Source organism: Rutilus rutilus (assembly GCF_951802725.1).
Source record: "Rutilus rutilus genome assembly, chromosome: 1".
NCBI classification, from domain to species: domain Eukaryota; kingdom Metazoa; phylum Chordata; class Actinopteri; order Cypriniformes; family Leuciscidae; genus Rutilus; species Rutilus rutilus.
In genome coordinates this window covers 7,485,631-7,502,762 of record NC_140209.1, presented here as the reverse complement: position 1 = coordinate 7,502,762, position 17,132 = coordinate 7,485,631, and the positions used below count along the sequence as shown (strand labels likewise).

The 17,132-nt window shown below is 36.2% G+C and overlaps 1 protein-coding gene across 1 annotated transcript in view; it reads right to left on the bottom strand.

The window, feature by feature from the left end:
- Positions 1–17,132, bottom strand: part of LOC311302624 (uncharacterized protein) — a 90,106-nt gene that overhangs the window by 20,345 nt on the left and 52,629 nt on the right. The gene's annotated exons all lie outside the window — the stretch shown is intronic.

The window sequence follows — 17,132 nt, the reverse complement described above, 5'->3', positions numbered from 1 at the left end:
TTTATTGTACTTTTTGAACTATTAGAATAACTACTAGTAATTATTAGGGCCACAGACAACTAAAAACAAACCTATATTTAGCAAACAATAAATAATTTGCAATATGGAATTAATTGTGCAGGGCTTTCACTGTGAGGTTGAGTTACCAACTGATGAGCATAAATCCTTCGTGTGAGAGAGAGAGAGAGAGAGAGAGAGAGAGAGAGAGAGAACACAGTACTTGCATTTACTGTGTTTACGTGAATACTCAACTTGGCATTTTGATATATTTCTGTTAATTTGGCCGTTTAGGTGCGCAAGCGAAGACAAAGGCTACTGCGTGTCCGTGTTGCGCTCAGAGCCGCGCACAGATCCGCTTTTAATATTTATTTTCAATATAAAGCACATCCTCCTCTTTTATTTTTCATTCATTCATGTTTTTTTATTAATTACTTTAAACAGTATCGTCTAGTGATCAACCGATATATCGGTCGGCCGATAAATCGGGCCGATATTTGCGGGTTTGACGTGTATCGGCATCGGCCGATACGCGGCTGCTGCGTTCGCCGATAGTTTTTTTTCCCGGCATTAATTACAGACAGGCGTCTGCAGGCAGCTCTGTTGCTGGAGACGCTGCAGTTCACGTGCAGCCCATGCACTGCCCCTCCCACACTAGCAGAGTGCTGGAAGCCTCTTCTAGACAAGGTAGTTTTAAAAATTCAAAGCAGCAATTTATACCAAAGTATATTCTGCAAAATAACTCGAGAAATGAGTGTTATATTTTTATTCTTCAGTTTCTTGAGGAATCTAATTTGTGGGACAGAGAATATATAAAAAAAAAAAAAAAAGAAGTCGTCTTGATCCACACTCCATACCAGTTGGTGGCGGAAACACACCATTTTGTTGTTTGTCAACCGCCAATAAAATTCAAGAAGAAGAAGAAGAATTTTCAAAGCATCTTTTTAACTGTTTGACTTAGCTGAAATACACTTTGAAAATGTAAACACGTTGCTCTATATGTGCGTGCAACTATAGCTAAGCAAGTTTGTGGGTCCAAATGGAAAACGCGAATGCCTCATCTATAAAACTGCTTGTCATTGTATTTAGGGAGCTGCAAATAGCTAAGTTTGAGGCTATACATATGCATACGGCAGCTGTTACAAACACTGGTCATAGGATTAAATAATGCCGACGTTGTTCGGTGATTCCGTGATATTTGTGGGAGTTTTATTCAGCGACCACCTGGCTGACGTTTGGACGTGTGCTCATAAAAGAAGCGACGCGGTTGCGACACGCATGCGATGCAGCGCGCCTTTGCCGTGGTGAGATGAAAACATCTAAACTTTCTTAGAATGCCGCAAGCGCACGCAGGTCATGTGACAAAAAACAACTGACCTTTCCATGACAACATCGAAAGCTCGGCCGAACAGCGGATCATAGCTGGACAGGGCGGGTTTTTATTTCCCATCTCCATAAATATAGGTAGTCGTAAAGGGCTAGAAATAAATTAATCCTTACTTCCTTGTCATCATGGAGAGAGCAGTTCATGTTTGCATAGCAAGAACAGACGCAAGCGCTTGTAGAAGCGGCGCGGCCGTGCTTTACACACGTTTTAGACGCGATCCCTAATTCATAATAAACTTAGAATCTATTTGGTTTAAAATCGTTTTTGTTTTGTTTAAAATGGAGATCACGATTACATATATCAGACAACTACACAGAATAACATGTTCCAGTCAAATTATTTTATTTATTATGCTTAAATATTTATTTTCAGAATTTATTTTCAGAATTTGAATTATGCTTAAATATTTATTTTCAGTATTTTCAGCACTGAACTTTTTTCTGTACTACCTCACATGTTTTTAATATTTGTCAAATATTGTTTTTTAAGTTCAATATATGTTCCTTTCTTAATTGAGACTTGTAACAGTTGTTATCATTATATATTATATACGTGTCATTTTTATGATGTAAACTGAGTGAGCAAAAGCAGTATCGGCTCAGTATCGGCCCAAGAAAATCGGCAACCCGTATCAGTCATCGGCTAAGGCTGATGAAAAAAAATCGGTATCGGCACTAAAAAATCCATATCGGTCGATCCCTAGTATCGTCAACTGAAATTTGCGTGGATTATCAAAAATACGACATTTATAGAACACAATTTGGTCTCTGCGGCAAAAGTGAAAGTAGGCAATCGGCAGCGGGTGAAATGTTTCGAAAGGTCTCTTTGCACAGCAAAGCACCCGTTTCAATAAAAGGATATATTAATTTATATAGCCTACTTTTACATTTTCGCTGCTAAAAATGTTTTTCGCCATTACCTTAAACAAGCTGCTGCAGCCTGAGAGAGTTTATTGCTTCGGGAGGGGCGGATGTGCGCGTGTCATTCAGAAAACAAAGCAAAATAATTGTTTTTACTCGATTGTACTATTTTGGTGATCGTTGGGAGCCGAAATCAAAATTCAATTAATTGCACAGCCCTAATATCCAGCAGCACTACAGCAACCAGATAGACAAAAAAAAGTCTATAAATGTCACACACACAGATATCAACAATCAGCACATGAATATCAACAATGTTGACAATCAACAAAATATTCAGATAATCAGATCAACTCTAAACATCACAAAATAGCTACTAAATGTCAATGAAACAAATGTAGGCTTCTATTACTGTAGCAAATTTAAAGGGTTACTTCACCCAAAAATGAAAATTCTGTCAGTAATTACTCACCCTCATGTTGTTCCAACTGCGTAAGACCTTCGTTCATCTTCGGAACATAAATTAAGATATTTTTGCTGAAATCTGAGAGCTGGATCACTCCTCCATAGGCTCTGCTAGGTGGCCCAAACTTGCTGGCCCAGAAAAGTAATTAAAGAGATCGTTAATATAGTCCAAGTGACTACAGTGGCTCAATCTTAAGTATATCAAGCGACGAGAATACTTTTTGTGCGCAAAAACAAACAAAAATAACGACTTTATTCCACTATTCATTTCCTTCTCTCTGGGCCTCGTAGTGTTTTTGCGCTGCGCGTCTGTGTTACACATCATCACGCACAACACACATATGACCAGCGTCAGCCAATAGTGAGCCTACATGGTGATGTGTAACACAGACGCGCTGCGCAAAAACACTACGTGAACCAACTAGAGGCCCAGAGAGAAGGAAATGAATAGTGGAATAAAGTCGTTATTTTTGTTTGTTTTTGCGCACAAAAAGTATTCTCGTCGCTTGATATACTTAAGATTGAGCCACTGTAGCCACTTGGACTATATTAACGATCTTTTTAATAACTTTTCTGGGCCAGCAAGTTTGGGCCACCTAGCAGCCTATGAAGGAGTGAGACAGGCTCAGATTTCATCAAAAATATCTTAATTTGTGTTCCGAAGATGAACGAAGGTCTTACGCAGTTGGAACAACATGAGGGTGAGTAATTACTGACAGAATTTTCATTTTTGGGTGAAGTAACCCTTTAAGCAAAGTATGGCTAAACGTTAACATTGTGTGCCCAGTTTTTCTATAGGCTAATTTAGAAAGGCTATATGTAGCTACTGTATGTCAAGGTTATGTGTCGTGTAGGGATGGGACTTTTTATCGACAAAACGACCAACATTCGACACATGCTCCACTCGACAAAAACAATAGAGTGTCGACATGTCGAGGGGGCGGGGCTTGTGGGATTTCCAAATTGCATTTTTTTTTTTGGCTTTTAATTTATTACATTTCCTATTCAAATACACATCATAAAGTGCCACTTTTCCCATAATGAAATAAAACATTTTAAATAAAACAATCCATTTTTTTCTAAATGGGATCGCCATTTGACCGTTGACCCCACTTCTCCCGGAAAGACGCGCGCGCGCACTCGTAGACCAGAGCAAGATAGCGAAAGCAGTACGCCATCAAAGCACTGTGTGCTCGGGTTTTGGAAGTCAATGTCACCAAAGAAGTGTGTTTTTGTATGCCAGGGCAAGACAACCCTGCACAGATTCCCAAAGAACCCAGCGTTAAGTGGACCAGTGGATGGAGTTTGTTTTTTCAGAGCATCAACGGAGTTGTGCAAGACTGTTTGTTCCCTGCATTTTGACGATAATTGTTTTATAAACAAAGCCCAGATCGACGGATTTGCAGATCGTCTAATGCGGATCAAGCAGTCACAATGATAGGTTCGCGATCGCATTCGGTGAGTAAACTGCTTTAAAAAAATGTCTATGTGTGTTGTTAGCTCGGTTAGCACAGCTATAGCATACCGCCCACACGGCCCGCCTCCAGACGCTCGTTTTTTTTGCGGAAAGACTCGGGACAGCCTATCTGTCTTTTATAAATATAATAAAATTAAAGACTTTTTGGAGATATGAAGGATGCAATACTACTCTATAGGTACTCAAGATTAACAGGAGATTGAGTGAAAATGAGCATTTCACCCCCCCCCCCCCCCCTTTAAAAAAAAGAAAAGAAAGGTCGACAATCCGACAAAAAGTCGACACATGGGCCTCGACAGTCGATTTCCCAAATCCCGTGTCGTTCCCATCCCTAGTGTCGTGTTATTTTAATTTGTTAGTAGGCCTAGATTTATGAACTGAAACATAACAATAAAATAAATGCAACTAAATGATCGTAAAATTAAAACATTGTCAGGACTTACTAACCGGTGTTAGTCGGCAAGATTTGTGTTTTAGCATTAGGCCTAATTACTAGGCTATTTAAATAGGCGTAGCCTACAGTAGGTTGTTATGATTAACAATTTTCTTTAATAACTAAAGAAAACATTTCAACATAAAACATTGCAATAGAAAAATGTAAAATCAATGAGGCTTTGCGTAAGCATAAGGCGTTAAGCTCAAGTTCGTTTCAGAGAGTTCAGCCGACAGCTGTGTGGTCAACACTTCAACATGTGCGTCGCAGAGCTTCAAGCGTCCTGAGTTCGAAACTCAGCTCTAACCTCATAATATTGTTTGTAGTTTTTAAAGGACATTTGTCAAAATTAAAACTTCTGAAAAGTTAATTTATTGATTCAAACACTGTTATGATTGTCTGTTATTTTTATTAATGGGCGTTAGACGATAACATTGAAGCCTATAGGCCTACATGCTGTTCACCGATGTTGGCCAACAGCATTTATGTTTTACCATTCTTAATGCTTAAATAGGTAACAGATTATTAAGGTCAAACGTTTTGTTTAATTAATAATGGCACATTACAACATCATTTTTTTGCTATATTCCAGAAGAGCCTCTTTTGCGCTGTACAGACAGCAAAACCCGAAAGTGTTGTTGAAGGAGATTATCTGCCAATCGCACCAGAAAATGAAGATGATGAAGCGCATCTTTAATCTGCTAAATTATTGTTTTGTGAATCATTCATGAAATTGAGATGACTGACAGTGATACCCGGCCAAAGCAACGAAAGAACATTTACAAAACAGATCCATACATTGAACAAATCAGAAAAAATTGTGATTTTGTTGAATTCTACAAAAGATAACAGACTAGGCCTACTAAATAGTATTGCTTTCAAAATAAAAACCAATGAAAACGTAAAAGAACAAATTAATTCATTTCAAAACCCCATCGCACATTTCAAGGTTTAAATAAAGAGTCATCAGGACAGTTTATTTATTTAAAACAAGTCGAGTTTAGCGTGTCCATGCGATGCAAAATGAGAAATACAGAATCTTATTATTGCAACATTTTTAACCTGTTAAGCTGCAACCCCACTTTTGAAAAATCCCCAGAAATGACATACAGATGGTACCCAACCAAAATGCCTATTGCCGCGGCGATAAACCAGCCGCATTTCAAAGTCGTTCCCGAAATGACCGCCAGGTGGCGCAAAGGGACATTGTGCAAAACAGCAGCAATAGCCATATTTTAAAATGTAAGTGGGTTAAATATAAAACCCTAAGCCTGATAGGCATATTTTTCATATATATAAATAGGCCTATTAGGCTACAACAGAATAGAACCAAAGATAGAATCAATTTTAGAACTGAAAAAATAGAATCAAAAGTTAAAAATAGAGACGATATTAGGAGCAATGACGCTGAATATTTTTACTATTCTATTGAGGAATTAGATAAATGAAGAGCTCTCGTGAGCGATAAAATTGCATAGTAATTTATAGTGATTTCAAAAGCAGTCCTTAAAAAAAAATACATGGAGTAGTGTGGTATAATTTTTCAGAGATTACGCGGAACGGGTTTTAGTTAAGATCCTGGTTTTAATGCCCTTAATGTATAGGCTAGGCTACTGCTTTAAAAAATGTCACAACGCGTTTTGAGATTGTTTTGAATTAAACATTGAAGTTTAAAATGTAGTGTTTTGGCACACCAGGCCGAGTGGCGTTACGCATCGTTCAAAAATCAAGTTTTATTCTGACATGTTGAATTGGCGTTAGAATTTTTTTTTTGATTTATTAGATTTAGATTTTCGATTTCGTTAGATTTATTTTTCTCATAACAGCTAAAATAACTTAAAGGCAGGGTAGGTAGGATTTTATAAAAAACTTTTTTCCAAATTTGTTTAAACTTTCTATATATATCAATACATAATTAAAATGTAAGTACTCTGAAAAAAAGAGTATAAAAATCAAGTGACTCTAGATCGTTTAATCTGCATTAAACACAGCTCATTATTTCCATTCGGGACGAAACAAAGGATTGGCTTAGGCGACTGTCACTCTCTCTCGCAACCATGGCAACCACCCTTTTGCCACGGGATCTGCCCACTTGCGCGCGCACGTTTGATTTGAGGAATTCAAGAGGCAGGAACCTAGGAATAGCAAAACAATGGCAGAGAAAGAGCCATTCACATTACCGACATATGCAGTTAGCAAGGCAAAAAAAGAAGACAGTACTAGAAAAGGTAATGAACAAAAAGTCTTTGGATAAACAAAGAAATATAACGCGTGTCAATATCGGCGTGGCTTTCCAGCGACCACCCCGTCCTCGGCCTCTACTTCCTCGGACCCTAGTTGCACGCCACGGCCTCTTGCACGACCTCCTCTGCTTGCCCTAAAATTATTTTTATTTTATCATATGTCATTTTACAAAAGGACATTTTACAAACCTACGTTTTGTGCTCCTGCACGCACCTTTCCAGTCACAACACAGCAATCAGAGGAGGACGCGCTGAAAACTGTAAGTCTATTCTCTTTCTTCATAACTCCTACTGAGAAGGTTTGAGTTGCAGAGGAATTTGTGACTGTTTCACCTGTTCAACCACATCAAAGTTTCGTAACTAGTAAGTCCGTGCTTTTTCTCTTTTTGTTCTTAAGTGCTGAAGGGCCGCTGTGCCTTGGTGAAACGGTGTTTGTACGTGAAGAGCTCTTTTCCAAAACACCATAAACCTAAAAAGCTGCTAAAGTAATGATTATGAATACGTAAAATATTGCAATAACACATTTTAATTGTTTATTAATTTCTGTGTTGGCTACAAAGATGAAGTTGACGATAGGCTATAAGACTCGCGATCTTCGCAGTAGTGAACGCACCGGAGAAATGCACATTTATTAGGCTACATAGTTTTATTTTGTTTTGGATGGTTTTGTTTAGAACCAGATTTCTGTAAATATAGTTCACATTTTTTAGGCCTGTGAGGCGAGGCTACGGTTCGGTTCATGATGATATAATCTCCAGTTCAAGCACGTTATGTTTTGATTGATAGCCTATATTTACTTTTATGTTCTCCATGGACGCGATGGCTCTGAAATCTTTAGAACGAATTTCGTTTTGTATTAATTGTATCTTGATTTTAATATTTTTTTCATTAACCAATTTCCTGTATTTAAAATTGTCAAGTAATATTGTTTTTTCCTCATAAATGCAAAGACGAAAAATAAAAGACAAAAGATTTTTTTAAAAAGACAAACCATACATTTTTGAAAAAAAAAAAAAGAAAAATATGGATTTATAGCGCTTTGGGGAAAAATGGATGGATTTATACCGTTTTGAAAATATTTTTTTTTACTTTGAATTGATCATCAACAATATTGTTGTTTGATTTAATAATCACTGTTGCAAGAAGTGCCTAGTTAAGTTTTTTTTTTTTTTTGTAAGTGGAAAAAGTAGGGGCTGCCACAGATTCTGTTTAGTTAGCTCTTTATTGTTTTTTTCTATAGCCTACAATAATGTAGGTCAAATGCAGCAAGTAAAAAGACCAACTGGACCTTCTTTGCCAGTTTGCACACATTTCTTTGAAGGGTGGCAAAAATATCGCCTGAATATCAATATCTAGATATTGGGAAAAAAATATCGAGATATTCATTTTTGTCAATATCTCCCACCCCTACATGCAGAACACCATATCTGTTATGAATCTTACACGAAATTCATCTTCATCACAATGTAACTGATGGTAATGGAAAAACGTGCATCAATGCAACCTGTTTTTAGCTTATATAACTAGCTCGTTAGCGAATCAAAAAATTAAACTTAAATTTAAACTTTACCAATATCAATATGCTAGCTTGATAGTGAGTACTAAAATACATCTTATTTGTTTATATTCATAAGCAATTAGCATTAGATTTTTTTTATTACATGTGATTCTGACATAATGTCACTACATGCACTGTGCTCCTTCCTCTCCGCTCCTCTAATAATGCGTGTTCAGCTCAGCGGTCGGAGTCGCGCGTTCATTGTGTTTTGGGGGCGTGGCTTTGGAAGGAGCCCAGAAGGGAGGGGGTGGAGTGAATGGAAATAATGAGCTGTCTTTAAAACAGTCGTGAGAGGTCTACAGACACTCGATTTTTATACTTTCTTTTTCAGAGTACTTACATTTTAATTATGTATTGATGTATAAATAAAGTTTAAACAAATTTGGAAAATAAGTTTTTTAGACAAATCCTACCTACCCTACCTTTAATATATGCCTTGTCTTAATATGACCTACTTAGGCAATAGGCATATACTAGCCTATATAATAGCCTAAATTAGCAAAACTTGGCCACTAAATATTTAATTTTCAATTATTTTAATTATCACAATTAAAGTTTTAATTTTATTAAATTGAACAAGCGCAACAATCAGCATTTAATCAAATATTCTAAAAGATGTATTATTAATAATAATGTTATTTCAACATAATATTTCGTTTTTTTGACATAATATGTGTGCGTGCAACAAGCAAGATGTGTATTTGTAAATCCGGTGATGCGTGCATTGATTTTTATCAATAAACTAGTGTTTTCTGACAGTGTCGACTGCAAAGATGAAGTTGACGATCGCCATATTTGTAGTGAACGCACCTAGAGAGAAATGCACATAAAGACATAATCAGAGAGTAGCCTTTTTCTTTTCGTTTTGAATTATTTCGTGTGAAGACATTTCAAGCTTTGTGTATTTGATGTATTTATCATGTCTGTGTGAGGCATAGGCTAAGTTTCGTTAAGTTAGGAGGATGAGATGCGCTCCAGCTGACGTGCAACGCAAGTGACCGCGCGGGCGCCTCCATGATTAGTGTCTGTTATATTTGCTTCTCTTACTTATTAAATCCAGGCAACTGGTTGATGAAAAATTTATTCCAATTAAGATACAATTTATGGAAAACGAAATTCACTTTAAATAAAGGTTTTCTACTAAACAAAACTTAATGAAGTGGTCAAAATCATGTCTGACCCACTCCATATCCATCTCTTGATATAATGCATCCTATCTTACTCGTGCTGTTCACTTTTCATATTCAACATAGATGGAAAAAAATAACATTATAATATTTTAACAAATATGATACTAAATGAGATTATTTAATGGCTACAACAGTATAGTAGGCCTATAGACTCTATTTGTACAAATTGCTGCACATTAATTTAATTAAATAAAACCTTGTAACGAATTCACACTGTATGGTAGACTGTGTACAGTTGAGACACCTTAAATAACTTGCTATGCATTGTTCCAAAGCCAGATTTTTTTTCTGGCATGTTGAATTAGTGTTCGACAAACGCGGCGGAGCGTTCATTTGAATGAAGACACACTGGAACGTTAGGCCATGTCGCAACGAGTGAATCGTGGCCAAGGTTGAACTTACGTTACGATCATTTAGATGACACGGGTTCGAATCCCAAACTAACTTGGACTACTGATATTTTTATATTAGCCTATTAATGCATTTTATAGTCTATTGTTGATGCAGAGAGATTTGTCTAGTTCTAAAACATAGTTTTTTGCTTATAGCCTATTTACAAAATAAAATCACCATGCATTTCCATTTTACACTAAGGAACAAATATTATACAATGACTTTACTTCTGTAACCTATAATGATTCCAATCGTAAATTCAAAAGCAGTTCTGTTAATATATATATATATATATATATATATATATATATATATATATATATATATACAGTGAGGAAAATAAGTATTTGAACACCCTGCTATTTTGCAAGTTCTCCCACTTAGAAATCATGGAGGGGTCTGAAATTGTCATCGTAGGTGCATGTCCACTGTGAGAGACATAATCTAAAAAAAAAAATCCAGAAATCACAATATATGATTTTTTAACTATTTATTTGTATGATACAGCTGCAAATAAGTATTTGAACACCTGTCTATCAGCTAGAATTCTGACCCTCAAAGACCTGTTAGTCTGCCTTTAAAATGTCCACCTCCACTCCATTTATTATCCTAAATTAGATGCACCTGTTTGAGGTCGCTAGCTGCATAAAGACACCTGTCCACCCCATACAATCAGTAAGAATCCAACTACTAACATGGCCAAGACCAAAGAGCTGTCCAAAGACACTAGAGACAAAATTGTACACCTCCACAAGGCTGGAAAGGGCTAGGGGGAAATTGCCAAGCAGCTTGGTGAAAAAAGGTCCACTGTTGGAGCAATCATTAGAAAATGGAAGAAGCTAAACATGACTGTCAATCTCCCTCGGACTGGGGCTCCATGCAAGATCTCACCTCGTGGGGTCTCAATGATCCTAAGAAAGGTGAGAAATCAGCCCAGAACTACACGGGAGGAGCTGGTCAATGACCTGAAAGAGCTGGGACCACCGTTTCCAAGGTTACTGTTGGTAATACACTAAGACGTCATGGTTTGAAATCATGCATGGCACGGAAGGTTCCCCTGCTTAAACCAGCACATGTCAAGGCACGTCTTAAGTTTGCCAATGACCATTTGGATGATCCAGAGGAGTCATGGGAGAAAGTCATGTGGTCAGATGAGACCAAAATAGAACTTTTTGGTCATAATTCCACTAAACGTGTTTGGAGGAAGAAGAATGATGAGTACCATCCCAAGAACACCATCCCTACTGTGAAGCATGGGGGTGGTAGCATCATGCTTTGGGGGTGTTTTTCTGCACATGGGACAGGGCGACTGCACTGTATTAAGGAGAGGATGACCGGGGCCATGTATTGTGAGATTTTGGGGAACAACCTTCTTCCCTCAGTTAGAGCATTGAAGATGGGTCGAGGCTGGGTCTTCCAACATGACAATGACCCGAAGCACACAGCCAGGATAACCAAGGAGTGGCTCTGTAAGAAGCATATCAAGGTTCTGGCGTGGCCTAGCCAGTCTCCAGACCTAAACCCAATAGAGAATCTTTGGAGGGAGCTCAAACTCCGTGTTTCTCAGCGACAGCCCAGAAACCTGACTGATCTAGAGAAGATCTGTGTGGAGGAGTGGGCCAAAATCCCTCCTGCAGTGTGTGCAAACCTGGTGAAAAACTACAGGAAACGTTTGACCTCTGTAATTGCAAACAAAGGCTACTGTACCAAATATTAACATTGATTTTCTCAGGTGTTCAAATACTTATTTGCAGCTGTATCATACAAATAAATAGTTAAAAAATCATACATTGTGATTTCTGGATTTTTTTTTTTAGATTATGTCTCTCACAGTGGACATGCACTTACGATGACAATTTCAGACCCCTCCATGATTTCTAAGTGGGAGAACTTGCAAAATAGCAGGGTGTTCAAATACTTATTTTCCTCACTGTATATATATATATATATATATATATATATATATATATATATATATGACGTTCAAACGACAAACAATAAAATCAGAACCAGTATTTGCGTTCATGGTTCCAGTGGCAGTGCATCCATGGCTTTTCAAAATGTCACTATTGAAGTTTATAATGAAGTGTTTTGGCAAACCACGACGAGTGGCAAACTCTGTTTTGTTTTGCAAACTCAGCTAGCCTGTGGGGGGTTTGGAGAAGGCAATAGTTGCTTTATCGTGGGGGTGCAGGACAGAGGTGTTAATGTTCCTTAATGGTGTTAATGGAGAGTGTCGGAGCCAGCCTGATGAGCAGGCAAAGGCAAAATTCTTTTAAGGATTAATCTCAAAATCTCCAAAAGTTCATAGCCTATGTACAGTAGGCCCTATATCTTATTAAATTATATATTGTAGTTTTATTGATTGTATTTAAAGGTTTTCCACACACAATTTCAATTTAGCAGATACAGAGCTCTTTAATTCGCGACCCACCTCATTTTATTGTGAGGTGAATTCAGCAAGGCATGTTGTATCTTTGAAGGAACAAAAGCTATTTGTTACAGTTTTTTCTTTCGTGATTTGTTAGGATGACACACAGCGACATATACAGTATTATCAGCTGTATGGTGTATGGTGTTTTTTTACGCTGAAATGCTTAATTTCGAGAGAGACCCGCTGTGCGCAGTGAGGGAGACCAAACTTACTAAAAAAATATCCAGCGCGAGAGAGACAAAGAAAAACGCCTGTTCCTAATTTATGTTGCTTTGAACTTTTTTCGTTTTGTACCGTTTTAATTTTTTAATTTAGCTGCAATTTCTTTGACAATAGAAATTTAAAATGTTGCAAGAATAAGATTGTGTTTCTTATTTTGCATCACAAAGGGAATAAACTCTATCGATGCAACCCTGTTTAAATAAATAAACTGTTCCGACACTTTATTCATACCTTGAAAAGTGTGATGGGTTTTCAAACTTAAATAATTTTCTTTTTCTTTTACATTTTCATTGTTTATTTTTTAATTGAAAGCAATACTGTATTGAAAGTATTTTTCTGATTTGTTCGATCTGTTTTGAAAAATGTCTTCCGTTGCTATGGCCGGGTATCACTGTCAGTCATCTCAATCTCGTGAATGATTCACACACAAATTTATTTTTAGCAGATTAAAGACGAGCTTCATCATCTTAATTTTCTGGTGCAATCGGCTGACAGTCTTCCTCATCAGATGTGTCGTCTTTGCAGCGGCTCAACTGGAATGTAGCAAATTTATGTTGTAAATTGATAATTAAACAAGATGATTGACTTTAATAAACAGATGCATATTTAAGCATCAAGAACGGAAAAACACAAACACTGTCGGCTACACTGAGATTCGATCTCAGATCGTTTGAAGCTCCGAGAGGCTATTGTTAATGCATTGACCACAGAGCTATCGTCTGAATAGCCTAGGCCTACTATTTTCTCTGTTTTAAAAGTTTGTTATATTCTTTTTTTATTTGCTTATGTTTTTAACATTGGCAATTTACTGTCTCGAAATTATGTGTCGAAAAAATTATAAAAAAAGTGTTTTTACAAGACCTTGTGCTGTTTATTTATTTATTTATTAATTATTATTATTATTATTATTATTATTATGATGATGATGATGATGATGCAGATGTTAATTCAGCCATTCTGTTGGATAAAAATTGTCCCTAATGTAAAATGGAAATTAATGGTAATTTTATTTTATAAATATAAAATATTTAATATAGGCTATAGGAGAAAAAAACAATATGGTGTAGCAATATTTTAGAACTATCAAATCTCTCTGCATTAATAATAAAAAAGTAGCCCATGTTTGTTCGGGATTAGAACCCGTGTCATCTGAATTATTGAAACATAAGTTATAGCCTACCACTCGGCCACGAATTTGTTTTGTTTTAGTTGGTTTGAAATGCATTTTTACATATTTTGCTTTCGTTAATGTTAACCAATTCTGTTGTAGCATAATAGGCCTATATTTTTTCCCTAAAAGTTTTTTTTATTCTCTGCTTTGTTTGTTTATATTTTTACATATTCAATCACTCATTTTTGTTCAAATAATGAAAAACGTTTTTTTTTTTTTTTTTTACAAGATCTTGCGCCATGTTTTATTTTTTTTTATTTTTTTTTAAATAAACAGATAGGAAACTTACATTTTAAAATGCCGCAGTTGCTGCTGTTTTGCCCTGTCACTTGCGGCACCCGGTATAGCCTAGTCATTTCGCGAACGACTTTGAAATTCGACTGGTTTATTTTTGCTGCGGCAGTAATAGGCATTGTGGTTGATTATTCATTAAAGAATTCAATTGATACAACATGTAAGCCTATTTAATTCTGAATATAACAAAGAATACTTAAACCAACTAACATCGGTTAGTAACTGCAAGTCCTGAAAATGTTTTAATTTTACGGTAAATTATTTGAATTTATTTCACTGTTATGTTTCAGTTAATAAATCTAACAAACACATTAAAATAACACAAAGTAAATGACAAGTAACCTATTGACATAGCCTTTCTAAATTATAGAAAAACTGGGCACACAATGTTAACGTGTGTCTACTTTGTTTAAATTTAATGAATTTGAATTCGTTTAACCACAATATTTATCTTGAATTTATCGGTGACCTCAGCTCAGATTACTGCCGCGGCAGATTACGTCATAAAGAGAATAAACTGACACTTTTCAAAGTCTGTGATTACAGCGCCACTCAGCGGTAAAAGGCAGCAAATACACATCCCAATTTTGCCGCCGCGGGAACGGCGGCGGTAAAAGTCTTATTCTGGTTGGGCACCATCTGTACCCAAACTGAAACAGATACAGTTCATGAACCCTTTGTACTAAAAGCACAAGAATGATCTCATTTGAAAGCTGACACCTTGGGCAGTTTATTGTAAATGTAGAATTAATTATTGTCATAATGAAAAAAATTGTTATAAATAGCTTCAAAGTTTTGTAAAGTTATTAGAAATTAATTTTTATGAAACATCCTCATGAAAATAAAATTGAAGTTGGCACTGTAGCAATCTAGAAATGCACTGCAGCTAAAGCCACATGTGTGACCATGTTATATTTAAAATCTGAAGATAATAAGTCCAAAACTCTGTATTTAGTTAAGTGTTTTTCAAGACCATGTCAAATGACTTTATTTTGATTTGACTCTAAAATGCAACTGATGTTTATTGTCATCTTCTAACCATCTATCCAGTATATTGTCTCTATTGTTTTGTGGTGCAAACGAGCCCCATTCAGTCTCAGTCTCCCCCTGCACACATTCACACCTCTCCAGCCTGGTTATGGCTCTAAATATGCATTTCTTTTGTCTGCATTATAGTTACTAACGACTGGCTATTCACAGGCTATTTATAGGGTTTCAGTCCCTAATTTCTTTTCTTAAAGTTCACCTCACATTTTAAACTGTATCGAATGCATTTCTTGAATAAAGAAACATTTCAGTAAGCATTCAAAAAAATCATAAAAGTATAACTGCTAGTGGCAGGTGCACCTAGGGCTAGCTAGCATGTTAGCTTAGCACACCATCAATACACGACAATTTATGAGATTAAAACCATGTTTGTGCTCCAAACTTTATAACGCAAGACGAGTATTTTAAATAATCTTCTGTGATCTAATTTGGTTTCAGATAAAAAAAATCAGACAGAAAATATACTATTGGATAGTGTTCTGCACAATGACAGTCTATATAGATTAGCATTACATTATAAATATAATCTATTATTATGGAAATACCTGGCATGGCTTGAAAAACACAGGTAACTCAAATATCATTGCAATCATGTTTATTATCTTCAAAACATCTTTATCTGCATGTTACAGCGCGATCTCTGTAGCTTTGTGTGTATCAGTGACGTCCTGGAATGTCACATGATCATGGCTCTTCTTCATGTTCCATATATGGACTATTATTGTGCATAATAGTGCCCTCAGGCTATTGGTATGAATTGAAAACACAGTATCAGAGTATCCAAACGCTCATAATGATTACATCGACGCATTTGGGTATAAATTCAATAAATATTATTCCTGTCTATAGAAATCTGATGTAAACCTATGAGAATATATCAATATTTCTCAAAATCTGCACATTTTTGAGCTAAAGCCCTGAAGGACGTTGTTTTGTGTATCGCTGTCATGACGACGGCACAGGAGTTTTTTTTATGAATGAAAGCGGCTGACGCGCATAATTCATATTAAAGGTATCGACTCATTTTTTCATTTCATAACTCCTGACACAAATTAAGAAATAACTGTCGCTATAAGTTTCTCAAAATACAATAGTGGTCAAATACTGAAACTTGAGTCTTATATCTTTTTAATGATGTATAGTTTGTCAAGGTATAACATTACATCTGATAGTAACTTTATATAAAAAAAAACGCTTCAGTGCGCCCGCGCACTGGCAACGGTTAACAGGTTAATATTGCCAAAGAAATTGCAGCTTTGCTGTCTATAATTAAAACAGCTACTAAATGAAAATAGTACAAAGCGACATAAATTATGAACAGGCGTTTTTCTTAGCCTCTCTCGCGCGGACGCGCTGTAGGCTCTCTCTTTTTATCAAGTTTCCCTCACTGCGCGCGCTGGGTCTCTACTTGAGATGTTCCGATACCCTTTTTTCCTTCCCGATACCGATTCCGATACCTGGACTCAGGGTATCGGCCGATACCGAGTACTAATCCGATACCTGGGTGTGTATACAGCTGCAATTCATACTAGCCCTGTATGAATTGATAGAATTATTTTATAAAAGGTATTTTAGTTTTACAATATAACTGTATAAAAAGTGCAACAAATAAATCTAGGAATCGAGGAAAAAATTATGAATAATACGGGTGTAACGGTCCACAAAATTCACGGTTCGGTTCCATACCATACACTGGTGTCACGGTTCGGTACGTTTTCAATACAGCAAAAAGAAAGAAATGCCAGAGAAATTTCCTTGATTTACATTTTTTATTTATTTATTTTTTATTAAAACTAACATCATAAAGTATGATCATTTTTTACTTTGAGCAATGATGAAGCTATAATTGACATATAAAACAAAAACAGCTCCTTATAAAAAAATGAAATGTAATATTGTAGTAGTTAAGTTATAAACAAAGGTTTATTTTATTTCAGATTAACATTTGAGGGCAGCAATTT